This window comes from Lichenostomus cassidix, chromosome 13 (genome assembly GCF_008360975.1).
Source record: "Lichenostomus cassidix isolate B80296 chromosome 13, HeHo_3.0, whole genome shotgun sequence".
NCBI classification, from domain to species: domain Eukaryota; kingdom Metazoa; phylum Chordata; class Aves; order Passeriformes; family Meliphagidae; genus Lichenostomus; species Lichenostomus cassidix.
Window position 1 is genome coordinate 11393173 of NC_139494.1, and position 14048 is coordinate 11407220.

At 43.2% G+C, this 14048-nt stretch overlaps 1 protein-coding gene across 4 annotated transcripts in view; it reads left to right on the top strand.

The window, feature by feature from the left end:
• The first annotated feature begins 776 nt into the window (after positions 1-776).
• CNOT6 (CCR4-NOT transcription complex subunit 6) overlaps positions 777-14048 on the top strand; it is a 32713-nt gene continuing 19441 nt past the window's right edge. For 2 of the 4 annotated variants that reach the window (XM_085073642.1, XM_085073645.1), the window contains exon 1: positions 777-945. The gene's annotated coding sequence lies outside the window, so the exon portion shown is untranslated. Of the gene's footprint in view, positions 946-2840; positions 3170-13826; positions 13915-14048 lie in introns of those variants that run through there. The other 2 variants (XM_085073643.1, XM_085073644.1) reach the window with 2 other exon arrangements.

The following is a 14048-nucleotide window of genomic DNA, read 5'->3' on the forward strand; positions in this document are numbered from 1 at the left end:
TTTGCTAGCACTACCATGTATGGCACTTCCCCACCATCATTTCACTTGGCATCTCTCATCATAAAATCTTGCTGTGCAGGGACAGTAAAAATAACAACAATTAATAAGAACGTACTTTATTTTTCTAAATATCTTGGTTTGCATCCAACAATTGGTTCATGGCAGAAAATTACATGAGCTGCAACCTGAGCTTCAGAAAGGTGCTGCTGGCAATTCTGGGGGACATTTCACAGTAAACACAGTTCCTGAGTATGTCACAGGAAAGGGTCCAAGGCACTGGTATACCATTAAAGACACAAATATAGAATAATGTTCTCTTTCCTAAAAAGCGTCCGGCCTATCACCCGCACCATGTCCGACCTCATCGACTTCAAGGCTGAGCTCTCCACTTGGGCTTTTACAGGAGAAAGAAGTTCTTTTCCAAACAAGTGCCTATTCCCATTCGCCTTCCTTGGGCTCCTGCTAGGCACGCCTCCCTGCCGCACACCATTTGCACGGTTTCGTGCCTTACCCCGCAGCCCACACGCTACTTTCCCCCGCTTCCCCCCGCCGCCTTCCTGCGGCCGAGCCCCGAAACAGGCTGCAAACTCCTCCCTCCGCATCACCCCGCGGCCCCCCCGGCCTGCCGCCCCCTCCCCGCGCTCCCTCCGCGGCCGCGGAGCGTGCGCGCAGTGCGGGCGGCCTGGGCAGGTGGGGCGGAGAGCGGAGAGGAGCGGAGAGGAGGAGGAGAGGAAGGAGGAGGAGAGGAGGAGGAGAGGAGGAGGGGGGCCGGCCCGCCCGCAGCCGCCGCCGCCGCCAGCGCCGCCATGATGCTTGTTTGCTTTCAATGAGTGTGAGGAGGAGGCGGGGGGGAGCCGCTCTCCCGTCCGGCCCGCGGCAGGAAACAAAGAGCCAGGCAGGCGGCGGAGCGAGGGCGGCGGGGGGACGGGGATGCTGCAGCCACAGGTAGGGGCGGCCCCGGCGCCCGGCCCGGAGCAGGGGTCTCTGCCCGGGGGGGCAGCGCTGCGGGGGGAGTGCGCTGTGGGGGAGGAGCGGCGGTAGCTCGGCGAGGGGAGAGCCCCGGGCTCGGCGGGGAGAAGCCCCCGCGCCGCGGCGCTCGGGGGTGTCAGGGGGGCCGAGGCCCCTCTGGGCGTGGGGGGGTCCCGGGGGGGGCGCTGGGCCTGGGCGGTCGCTGCTGCGGGGTCGGCCGGAGGAGGCTCCGCGCCCGGGGAGGCGGCGGGGATCGCGGCTTTCGAAGCGGGGGCGGCGGGGAGGGGGCCCAGCAGCCCGGCCCGAGCCCGGCGAGCGCCCACCGGCGAGCGGGAGGCAGGGAAGGAGGCTGGGGGAGCCAGGCCGGGCGGCGCCGCGCAGGAGCCCGGCTCTGTTTGCATCGGGAAGGCAATTAAGAGAAATTAGTATAATGGCATCGGGAAGCCTGAAGTTGTTTTTTTGTTGTTGTTGTTGTTATTATTGGTGCGGGTAGGTTTTGTTGTTTTTGTTGTAATTTTTTTTTCTCACCGTGCAATTGAGTTTAAAATAATTAAACAAAAGGCAGGGGGGAAATGACATCAATCGGGGGAACTGCCCGTCCACCCTCCACGCACGGCGCCCCGCTCCGCTGCCTCCCCGGAGGCCGATCCGCCTGGCTGGGCGCGCACCGACGGGCGGCAGCGCTGCCTGTCAGCGGAGCGCTTCGGCTGCTCCGGAAGGAGCCGCGGCAGCCGCCCGCCCTCCCGTGCCTCCCCGCCCCGCCGGCAGCGGGAGCCGCGGCCGCGCTGGCGCCGGGGCCGGAGCGGCGCTCGCTCGTTCCGGCGGAGGGAGCGGCGGGGCGGGCGGCGGCCGTGAGTGGCAGCGGCGGCGGCCAATGGGAGGGCGCGGGGGCCGTGAGTGGCAGCGGCCGCAGCCAATGGGAGGGCGCGGGGGGCGGGTGCGCGAGGCCGCGGGACAGGCGCATGCAGGGATAAACAGAGGGAATTGGGGCGGGGGGCGGCGGGGCCGGATCGGGGTTGGGAGCGGAGCGGCCGGCGGGCAGGCCATACCCGCCCGGGGGGCCAGCGGGGTCACTGCCCCGGCTGGACACGGCGGATGTGCTGCCTGCCTGCCTGCCTGCCTGCGGAACCGCGTCGTGCGGGGGAGCGGCGGTGGGGAGCCCCCGCACCCCCGGACAGCCGTGGGGCTCGCAGGACAGCCTTTCCTCCTCCAGAATTTTATGGAGAGCGATAAGCGTGGGATCAGACAAGGCTTTAGAAAAGGACATACCTAATGCACCTGTCTCTGTCTTGGTACCTATGGTGAACGCATATTTTATCAGCAATTATCCACAAACGTTAAAAAAATAATATGAAATCGACTACGTTGTAGTCCTTGGTTGGACTCGATGATCTCAGAAGTCTTCTCCAACCTGCTTCTGTCAATCTGTGCTACTTTGCTTCGTGTAGTATAAGAAATATATTCAAAACAAATGCAGTGAGCTAAAGGTTTTGTTGGTTTTTTTGTTTTGGTTTGTTTTTTTGTTTTGTTTTGTTTGTTTTTTAATACAGCCGTCTGTATTTCCACAAATGCATAGAAAATTGTATCGCTGAAAATATAGCTTTATGGATGGGTATTTGCTTTGTAACTAGAGTTGCAGATTGCCTGGTTTTTTCATTCGATTTCTGGGGCTTATTTTCATAATCTAGATTTCGCCACAGTGGGTAACTAATTCAAAATCCAAGGGATTAAGAAATACCTGTGGTATTTGTCTGGCTTAAATACAAAGATGTGCAAGTGTTGACTGGTAATTGTATTGTATCTTGCATTTTTTTTTATTCTAGAGCAGGTCTCGTAATTGGGAATTTATCAACATTTCCACTGGGGTAATTTTACAGGATTATCCGCCCTCTGTTCTTCCTGCTGGTTCATCTGGACTCTGTGGAGTTTGCTGCTAGCAATGGAGCCTTCTGTGGGGGTTTATTCATGCTATTACTGAAATGGAGCCCTTCACATTTGGATTAACCCTTTGTTCACTTTTCACCTGAATCGCTTGGATCTGCCCATGTTTAAAAAGGATCCTACCATGAATCTCTTTTCTCTTTGCATTCTGAAGTTGAACTCTGAATACAGTTTCATGTTCAGGCTGTTTACTGTGCTTGAATTTTAGAGGAAGAACTGAAATATAAAGATAGATGAAACTGTAATACTGCATGGGCAGGTAAATACATTTGACATTTTATATATGAAGACTTGAAAACATGTTATGAAGGGTCACAAATCGAATGAGTATGGTACCTTTCTAATATAGGACTGTGCTAGATATTAGGAAGACATTCTTTTAAGCAAGTGCAGTGATGGAATCCACTGTCTTTAAAATGGTTCCAAGACTGAGCCAACTAAAAATTCTTTCTCTACAGATGAACAAAAGAATCTGTATTTAAAAACATGGCTGTAAAAATAAAAATGGTCCTGTTAATCTGTCACCAAAAAACTGGAATATTACTGTTTGTAGAGCAGCATGCCATGTTATTTGGCTCACCGTGATGCCCAAGAGTCCAGGTGGTGAACCAGAATTCCTCCATCTAGTTATGCAGTCCCTGTTGCAGAGGCCCTGGTTCTGTTTGCTAACAGACTGTTAAGTTTTAAATTATTTTCTGGTTTTTTCATGTCTTTTTGGCTGTACACTTGTGTATGTGCAGTCTGACCATTATATCCCAGACTCAAATGGGGCCACATTAAGCAAAGATTCTACACAGAATGAGGATGCCTTTCAGTCTTCAGAATTGAAGGGATGTGCAAGAATTGACACTTCTATAGGGGTTTTAGTGTCAGGAAATATATGTAGTATTGAAAGGTTATGGTTGTGTATGGTGAGCTTTAAAAAGCTACCAGCAACCTTAAAACACCACAAGAATTTTCTGAACAGACCCAACCACCAGATTTTAGTCCTAGTGGCATGAGGCAGAGGTTGACCCATACCCTGTTGCATACAAAGTATCTGGGGTTTTTAATCCATATATTGAGGTTTTACACTACTTCCCATGTCAAAATACTGACATTACTGATTCCAGTCTAAATTTAGCCTTCTCCGTGGTGTAATTTTGAAAGCTTTGTGCATAAATTGCTCAAACTTGAGTCACTGCGGGGTTTCATCTGTTTTGTTCCTTCTAAAGTGTTGGTGCTTCACACTTGGAAGTGTGATTATTGTACAATACCCTGCAAGGTTATTAGCATTGTGTTAAGTGACATAATTTATGTTCGTGCATTGAAATTGGGTTGTACAAGTCCACTCAACAAGGGAATCTTGGCATGAGCTTGGGGATCTGCATTCACAATTTCTACATGGAGCGATTTCTGCAGTTGAAGTCTTGAAGAATTTAGGAATGCTTAGGCAGGTCCCAAAGAAAAAGCTGTTTAAATGCTTAACATGTACTTTTAGCTACTAATTGCACTTCCAAGATGGTGCTTATTTTAAAAAAAAAAAAAGGTTGGCAACAACTCAATTTTTCCTTTTGTAAGACTGCAACATGAATCCTTTTGTTAATGCCTCAGAGACCTTTTTTTCTAGTGTATGAATCAAGGAGGGTCTAAGAGCAGTAAATATATACAGTTGTTTATTTTAGAACTAAAATACTTGCTGTTAGGATTCCAATTTATGCTACAGTGGAGATCTGCAGGAAGAGATTGATTTGACTTCAGATTTTTTTAGACTGGGAATGCTGTTAGTTGTTCTATGGAGGCTGCCAACTCGACATTGTGATCAGAGCCTGGATATTTGGATGGCTCTCTTGTGCATCTTAGTTCATGTTCCTGGTATGCAGCCTTTATTCTGCAAGTGAAGGGCAACCTACCTGAAGACATTCCTAAAGTTTTTGTTCCTTTCTATAATACAGTATCTCCAAAGCATCCTTTGAGCTTCCCCCATTTCCTTAGCAAGGCAGCACTTTCAGTTGGAAGATGAGTTTTCCAGAACATGCTGAAGCAATTTGAGTGATGGCTCCTGTCATGAGGGTGCAGCATCTTGCCATGGTTAGGAGACCAGGAATGTACAATAATGTCATATCCTGCATGTTACAAATAATATGTGCAGCTTTATGGCTTGAGCTATTTTGGAGTATATTGATGGGTGAGATGTGAATCCTGCACATTGATCTGACTTAAATGCCGTTCCACAAAAGTATCTCTCTGCATAGGTCAGTTTGCAGAGTCAGGGATCAGAAAAAAGCTTGCTTCAGAGACAGATCTTTCATGGGATTTTTGCAACAAAGGCCACGTTTGTCCTACAAAAACAGGAAGGCTTGAAACTAAACTAAAACACCACCAGGGTTGGCCATGCACCATCTGATGTGTATCACCTGTCAGCAAGGAGATGGCATCGTAATGGCTAAATATAAGGAATGAGAGCTTTTAGGAACAAGTGCTAAGTGTGAAAAATAATTAAAACTAGGAAGGAATCCTAGTTTTTATGAGGAATATGGTGAAAGATCCACCTCTGTAGATTTGTGGTGGTCAGTCGTGACATAGGTGCTTTCTGTCCGGGGAGCAGTGGACTAGATCACCTCATGGTTTCTTTTGATATAGTAAGTCAGGGCTTCTCTTCAGTGGCAGAATTTGAAAAGTTGCTACTTTGGTTGCTCATTAAATCCGCGTAATCCATGTCAGTACAACTGTTGTTGGAGTAATGCTGCTACCAGTGATGTGGCTGAGTGGTCATATTTCATTATTTAAAAAACCCCAACCCCCACAACCTATAAACCTCACTTTCTTAGCTGGGTATCATTGTTGGTTTTCAGTATTGTCTCACAAACAGCTGCATCAACACAACAGAAGGTGGTGATGCAGTGGAACATGGGGACAGGAAAGAAGTCGAGTTGGCTGTGCTGCGCAAGATTGTGGTTGTGGAAAAACATTTTCAGGCTTGTTGGTTAAACTTGAAGTAAAACCAATCTGTGAATAATTTGCTTGCTTCTGTCAGGATGTGGCTAGATGGGTAGAGCACGTGTGCGATGAGTTCTGTAACATCCTGACCCTCAGTCAATTTAGCAACACTAATACTAAACAAGCATTTAGGTATCTAGAAATTGTGTTTTAGGAATACAGAAATTTTCGGATTTAGATACTGACATTTCTTGTCAAGCTCTAGTTCAGTTCTACAGCTGGAATGCTGAAAATGAGCTCGTGTCCAAACTTCATTTAAGGTAGCTAAGTTCTCTTTTACTCCTTAGTTCTACTGTAAGACTAAGAAATAGTGTTTTGTGTGGTGATTTCATGTTTTCACCCATGAAGCAACAGAAATGTGGGAAGCATTCTGCAGACACATAAATAAAAATGTGGTAAGGAATGTGGTGGTGCATATGCCAGTATTTGGAATAGCTTACTGAGTTGGACCAAGATAAGAAATTCTGCACTAGGTCTCCTAAAACAAGAATCAATGTTCCATGTATTGTGAAGAATCATAAGTAAACTGCCAAATATGATTGGATACGACCAGTGGAGTGGGAGTTGGTACTATATTAATGTTTTGGAATGTAAGACCATTTTCAGCTTTCTAGAGACATTTGTAGGTGAAGCTTTTAAGCCCTGGTGTCTCTGCCTACGTTTATTAAACCTGAAGCTAAATGTTTTACAACACAGCTCTTGCTTTTAAAGCTGGTCTTTTAGGTTCCATCTGACTCGTACAGTGTACAGTTCTGTAATGCAATGCAATGTATTTAAATTCTTAAAGTAATTAGTGAACCTGACATCTCTTTAATGTATTGGCATTTCAGAAGACACTAACAGAATGTGCAAAAAGCTGAATGCTGTGTAGTACTCATTAGCTAGCCAATGTGGTTCCAGGGATACGAGTTAAGGTCAGTCTTTGCTGTGCAATTTGGTTTTGTGTTACTGTTTGTTTTGTATACAGCAGCCTTTTACTATAGTCATAATTAGATACAATTTCTGATAATTAAGAGCTATTCTAATCATCTGGACCATGTTTGTTACACTGAGAACATTTGGACGTCACATTTCTAAATGATTAGATGTTGTGCAGGGTAAGGGGTGGGAATTTGAGGGTTTTTTATCATGAGTCTGATAAAACAGATCTGTCTTGTAGGCCTGTCTAGAAAATGGAGCAGTCAAGGACCTCTGTGTTGAATTGTGCCTTTTGTACTCTGACCATTTTAGAGTACTCTTTTGAACCCAAACTAGTTTTTGTATGGAAGTGACAATTGCTTCTTTGCACTCGTGAAATGATGATAAACAAGTTTTTTGCACTGTGCAAGGTTTAGAGGATTACATGTACACCATTAAAATACTGAGCTGCACATTGCTTATCTGTGGGAAATGGTAATAGGCAGGGGTTGGGTAGGAAAAGCAGAAGTTTGGAAAATGACATCCTCCCTATGCCTGCCACTGCCAGCTGGAACCAGCCAGTTTGCATTTCCGTAAACAAGCAGTTACGAAGGACAAAGAAACCGTAATTAAATTTGAAATACCTGCAGGTCAAAATTTAATATGTTCTTCTTAAAAAGATGAAATGACTGAGTTTTGAACTTAACAAAATTTAAAGCCTGTTCTAGACAGTGCTCTCTAGTCTAATGGAGCCTTCCTGATTTGAAGACAGCAAGTAAATCCTTTGACATTTATGGCCCAATTTATCTGAACTAGGATGCTTTGCTCAAGTTTCAGGAGGTTTATGTTTCATTTTAGTCAGCTTTGGCTAGATTAAGGGGTTTGCTGAACTTTTAACAGCTTTATAGATTTTTGAAAGAATATTAAAGCGTTTGTCAACTTCTGAGAACTTACATATGCAAATTCAAATAACTCATCTGATTAGTAATATTCCAGATATACTTACATGAATTAATGGATATTGAATTAATCAGTATCTTGTATTTATTATTACATAGTTGTGATGCATGTTCACATCCCACTGCATTTTCTTAAGTCTGAAAAAGAGGAAGGGTAACTGCTGGGTTTGTATTGGCAGTCATGTAAAATTACAGTCTTAGAAGTCCTCAAAATACGGTGGAGAAGCATTACATCCCTGATGAAGCTGTTACATCTTAATATGCTAACTGCTACTAAAATGTGGTCTTAGCAGGTAAAAAAGCACTTGGAATGAACCAATTGACTTAGTGTTGATTCAACAGCTTTTTTAAAAATATTTTTAATTTAGATTATTCCAACATCAAGCTGTAAATTGGGTTAAAGGGATCTTGACACTTTCCCACATGTTATGGTTGGGTCTCTTGGGAGTGGGGAGTGTTTCAGGAGTTGTCCTTGTGCTGTTGCAGTTCTGCGTATGCCCACAGCTGGGACGTGCCATCCCTTCCCACACTAGGCAAGAGGAAATTTTTCATTTACAGCATGTGTTTTGAAAAATTCAGGTGCTGGCCTTTAGCTGATTTCCCAATTGGATTTTTCCTAGCCTTATTTTTTTCAATACTAAAGACTTACTGTAAAAAAAAAAATCACTTGAACTGCCTTTTTCAAATAAAATGCCAAGAATGTTTGTACTAGTCCACAAATAATAGGTGTTTACACAACAGACTTGATATTTGCCTTGAAGTAGCATAGTAGTAGGGAAAAAATAAATATGTGGTTTCTTGCAACACTGGTGTTTTCTTTGTATATATTTCAATAGAGGGATCTGCTTCATGCCTGCAAAATTAAATGTACGGTTGTATTTCAGTAGATAAGCAAGTCCTTAAATTTCTGTTTATTCTGAAAATATTTGTGATTTTAGTTCTAATGTACTGTAGTGTGGATTTCTCAATTTTGAGGCAGATTTAATTATTTCAGATTTTTTTTCTTCTGGGTGATGGCCCACACTTGCTTTCCTGAACTTTGGTTTGTCTGCTTGTTCAGTGTAGCAAAATATATATTGTATAAAATACACGAGTAAAATGGGTAGCATAAATATATATTGTATACTGTACTGCAACAAAATATACATTATGTAGCAAGTTATATTTCATAGCAGAATGCAAATATTCTTCCATGTTATGGTGTATGCCCGCTATTAGTCGGGAAATACAAAACTACCGGCACATGTTAAGATTATTTTTTAAAAAATAAAGTTCCAATTTAGTATGTTTTGAATAAGACATTGATAGCAATAAGGTGACTTGAAACTGTTCCTACAAAGCCTTCTAAATTTCAGGATACAGAAAAATACCTGCCTTTCTAGTTTAAATTTTAACTCTTAGATGGGGGAAGCTGGTACCAAATTATTTAAAATAAGAATTTGGCTGACGTACATTAAATTTACATCACTTGGCAGTTGATGTTTATCTGGCAGGCATTGGGTATTTGCTTCCCTTCCTCATCATGCTATCTTGCCCATGAATGTTTTTCCATCAGTTTTCAGTATTGACATCACTGTCTAGTTTGTTGCCCAGGCATGGAACAGGCTGAGGATAAATACAGTCATTGACTCAACTCATCAAGTCAAGTGTGTAAATTCTGCAGGGACTGACCTTTACCATAAACCCTGTTCAAGCTGCTGTTGCTTTTCTGTGAGGAGGTGACAGATGTTGCACCTTGTCATCCTGGCCAGGGATGGTGTTGCTGCTTATTTGCCTGTACTTCAAGCTGAAAGGTATTAAGTTCCCATAGAAATTCATAACTTGCTCAGTAAAGCGCCACCAGTGACAGGACAGGGAAAGCAGCAAGCTTGATTCATTTTGGAAAAGCACTTTTTAAAGAAGGGGTAGCGAGTCTTTAAGTAGCAAAGGGCAAATCTGCAGTTTTGTAGTAAAACTGAAATACAACACGGTGAAATTACCTTAAAGATTTTTTACCAAAGCATGGTAGTTATCTTTTAGAGCTACTTCTGTTCCCTTTGAAGAGGGTCACTTTGGAGTTGAAAGCAATAATTTCTGTTAATTCTAATAAAGCTCAACAGTAGAAATTAACCCATTAAATACAGTTTAACACATCTGATTAGCCTGTACATTGCTAGAACTGCTGCAGCCTTGAGTTATCTGAAAGGCAATGTACTTTGCCTTCAGTTAGGATTTCAGACTTTGTTCAGTGTTACTGTTTAACTGGGTGAGGGTAGCTGGAAGCAAGAGCTTGCTTCCTGCTATGGGAGAGGAGATTTTGTGTCAGTGTGGCCAGAAATGCCATTACGGTGGTGTCCTGATTTCAACAGCTGCAAATCCACACATACATTCCTGTGATACAGGAATAATAACACAGGAAGCTAGTCTGCTTCAAACATATATTTTTTTCGTCTTCCCCCCCTAGCCAGTTTAATTCTCTTCAGCAGCTCCTTTGTTATCAGACAAGGTCCTGGGGAGGAGGAACTGCAGCAGGACCAGCTTAGTTCTGCTTCATGCATTGTAAAACCACAGTGCAAGTGGTTGAGGGTGTGGAGGATCCTAAATTAACTTTGAATTCAAAACAGACTAGTCAATTTAAGAAACATTTATATTTGTGGAGAAGGTCATTGGAACCCATTTTCAAATGAAACTTTGGATTGCATGGAAAAGAGCTTCAGGGTTAAAGGCACAAGGTTACAAAAGAATGGTCTGGGGTGAGCTTCCAGTGTGAGGGTTTGGAGAGAGAAAGGGACAAAAAAGTCTCTCATATGTGCTATTGTTCTCTTACGAAATCTTCGAGCAACTTAATAGATTGCTTTCTATCCTGCTACTTTTCAGTGGTTCAGAAGTAATTTATTTGGCAAGTAATACTGCACTGCATCAATAAATGGAAAATGTACTCCAATTGTCTTGTTACTCACTTTGTTAGACCTAGATTTGCATAGTTTATTCACTGTTTTTAATTAAAGTAGCAAAAAGTTTGAGTAATTCTGCACTTCATCAGGTGTGGTGCTCCTTTGTTTCTTTTCCCCTCCTGGCTATCTCCTGGTCTGCATTAGTTTGCTAGTGATAAGTAATAGCAAGTAAAGGGGATGAGGGGAAGGAGGAAAAGTCAAAAGAAGTCACTAACGTGTTAGGAAGCTTCAGAAGCAGAGTTGGAATGCTTCAGCATTGTGATCTTGACATATTCTAAAGGTGCTCCCAGATTTGTAAATGGGTTTTACAGATGGCATGTAGTAAGTATTGAAATAGTTACTTTAGAATAGTTGATTAGAGCAGTTAAAGTTGTATCTGAACACTATTGCTCTTATTTGTTCATCATTTTCTACACAGTTTTACAATTCAAGTTTTCTTTTCCTCGTTAAAAATGTGATATGGAAGAAGATGCGGTTTTAGGGGCAAACTTGATATCTACATCCCTAGTAACAGTATAAAGGATAGATTGTACTTGGCCTACAGGAGTTGTCCAATACATTTAGTTATGAAATTGATTTAGTTTATCATGGTATTGTAGAAAGCATTGCAGGAAATGAAGAATTGCTCTGGTATTTTCTGTTGATGCTCAAAAAAACCCCCAAAATCCTGCTCTCAAAGTAACTGCTCACCTACCTATTTGGTTTAAATCTTCCTCCTTGCCATCTTCCAGTTTCATAAAAATGGCAGAAGTGTGGAAAGGCAAAAAACAAAGTCATCGTCTTTCCTGCCCTGTCACTCAGAGCGAACTAATTCCTCCATTTAAAAGACATTATTTATTGGTAGTTTCCATAGTCGCCTGGAGCATTACCTACCTCATAGTCCAGCTTCCACTTTGCCCATTGTCCATAGCCAAGGACACTTACCATTCCAAATGTCTTGTCAGGCAGTGAGCTGAACTCTCTTCATTCTTCTACAGGAGCAGTGTATCTAAACCAGCTTGGCCTCCAGGACGTCCTTTTCTAGGCCACCAGCTCCTCCTGCTGTGGTGCACTCTATGGCCCTGGTGCTGCAGCTGGAAGTGCACCCCAGGAGCTCCTGGTGCTGCTAATGACATTGTCACTGTCCAGGACAATTCCAAACCCAGTGCCCAGCCTGGCTGTGCATGGCCTGGTTGCAGTCATGGCTGTAATCTGGAGAGACAGGCAGAGTTGGGGCAGGTGCAGCTCAACATGGGAACATTTGGCTTTGTCTCCAGTGGTCTGTTCTGAGTGAAGCCAGAGCCAGAGCTCCATCACCCACCTGCTGTAGTAGCCAGCTTTGTCAGCTCTTCTTCCAGCAGGTTGCCCTCCCTTGACATAACAACCTTCAGGTTTTTTCCTTCTCTTTCTGATCCTGGTCACCCTTCCCTGAAGGGGCTGTCAGTCCCTGCTCCCCCTCACCCTGTCCCAATACTTTTCTCTCATTACCCTCTGTAAAATAAGGACTTAAAACAGTGTCTGCGCTGGAGGCTGGAGATCTAATTCCCTGTCTCAGAATCGACATTGACCTTATTGGCCTTGTATGGCTCAGTGTCTTTGGGGTTAGGGGTGTGGGGACTGAGTGACCCAGGGTGGGAGTGGGCAGCCACACTCACTTCAACTCTCTTCTGTTTTTACAACTATTAAAATGACAATCTTAATAACCTGGTATGAGATAGTAAACAATTTCATTTAATTTTAATTCATTTTCCTTTTAATTAAATTTATGTAATATGGAGTGTGTTCCAGGAATCCATGTCATATCTTCATAATAAAGATTTTCTCCTTTACAAACGGATTACTGTCTGGGATAACAACCTAACATTAGTGGTGCTTTCACCATCTGTGTTGGTGCAAGTGAAAATTACAAGTGGTATAAGCTCTTTTGAAAATTACCATGATGATTGTTAAAAGCTGCAGTTATCAATGGTTCTAAGGATGTTCAACACTATTTTATGGGTCTTACTAAAAATTGCTTTAGTTTGACAAAATTGTATCACTTAATCTGATGTTTACCTCAGCTTTTGTGTTTAACTGTAGCAGCTCAGCAGGTGCTAAATTTGGATTTGGGGAGGTGGAGAAAGGAGACAGTAAAAGAGACTGATTTTCTTGAGCTATTCCATGCTGTGAAGTTTTGAAATGCAATTCAAGGTGTTGCACTTGTATGTTTTGCTGTTCTGTGAAATACAACCCAAATTTAGCCTTGCTGTCAGTTCCTGAGAAATTTTCAGTTCTGGGTGATAGATGAAGATGTGCTAATGCCTGGTGTGACAGTACCCTTGATATGGCTGATGGCAGTGATGCTCTTGGGCAGCAGCAGCTTCTTCAGCCAGGAGGCTTCAAGCGTTTGCTGCTTTTTTGGCACCTGGTAATCCTAAACAGCAGGGACTGATCCTCTGAGAAATGCAGCAGTGAGAGCAGGAAAAGCACTGAGAGCAGGAACTTTATTGAGAGGAATGGTGGTGCCATGGGTGGACTGGGAGTGCAGGGTCACCAGGATCCAGCGTTAAACCCTCAGATTCTTAAATCTCTAATTGTTTTAGTGTTCATTAACAAAACCCACTGGAAAAGTGTGTCATCCTCTTCCAGCAGCGAGCAGTGATACGCTGCTGGTACCAGCAAAGCTGTTAATTAGTGCATGTGATTGAGTGTGCTCTGGGGAGCATTCGTGTTTCTGTACTGAATGAGATTTCTGTCTTTCCTATACCTGCTTCTCGAAAAATTGGAACATATTTATTAATTCAGGGAGTGGCAGGAAGAGAGAGCAGTAAATATCTGAGGAAGGTAAATGTTTCCTGACAACCTAGAGTGTTCCTAGATGGTCTTTGTGAATTATATATAATTATACATAGAAATTTTAGCAGTGATGCTCTGTACATTACTTTGATATATATATATTCTTGCACCAGTTGCATAGTTATTGGAGGGAGAAGTTATGCTTTTACCTTTCTGATGATTATAATCCACTCTCCTCTCATTTAATTAGTTAAGTTTGATGAAAAAGGTGTTACACTTGGTGATTCCAGCACCCTGGGTACTCAAGTGCCTTCACTCTGGAAGGAGCCTCACCCAGCTGCTATTTATAATCTGATCCTTTTACCCACAATTCACTTCTTAAAGGGGAATTTCTTTTCACTGCAGAAATCTGGTTTTGACCAGTAGTGGGAGTAGGAAAGGAAAGGAGCAGTGTGAATTCGTAAAAGAGCTGTTGTATTAAAGTAAGCATGTGATTCTTAAAAGCTTTACTTTAATTAAGATGCATAGTTAACAGAAAGTTTTTGGTAAATTTCTGTTGTTTTGTTTAACATGCAGAGTAAATACTTTTCAGTAAAATCAATGAACAGATTACAAG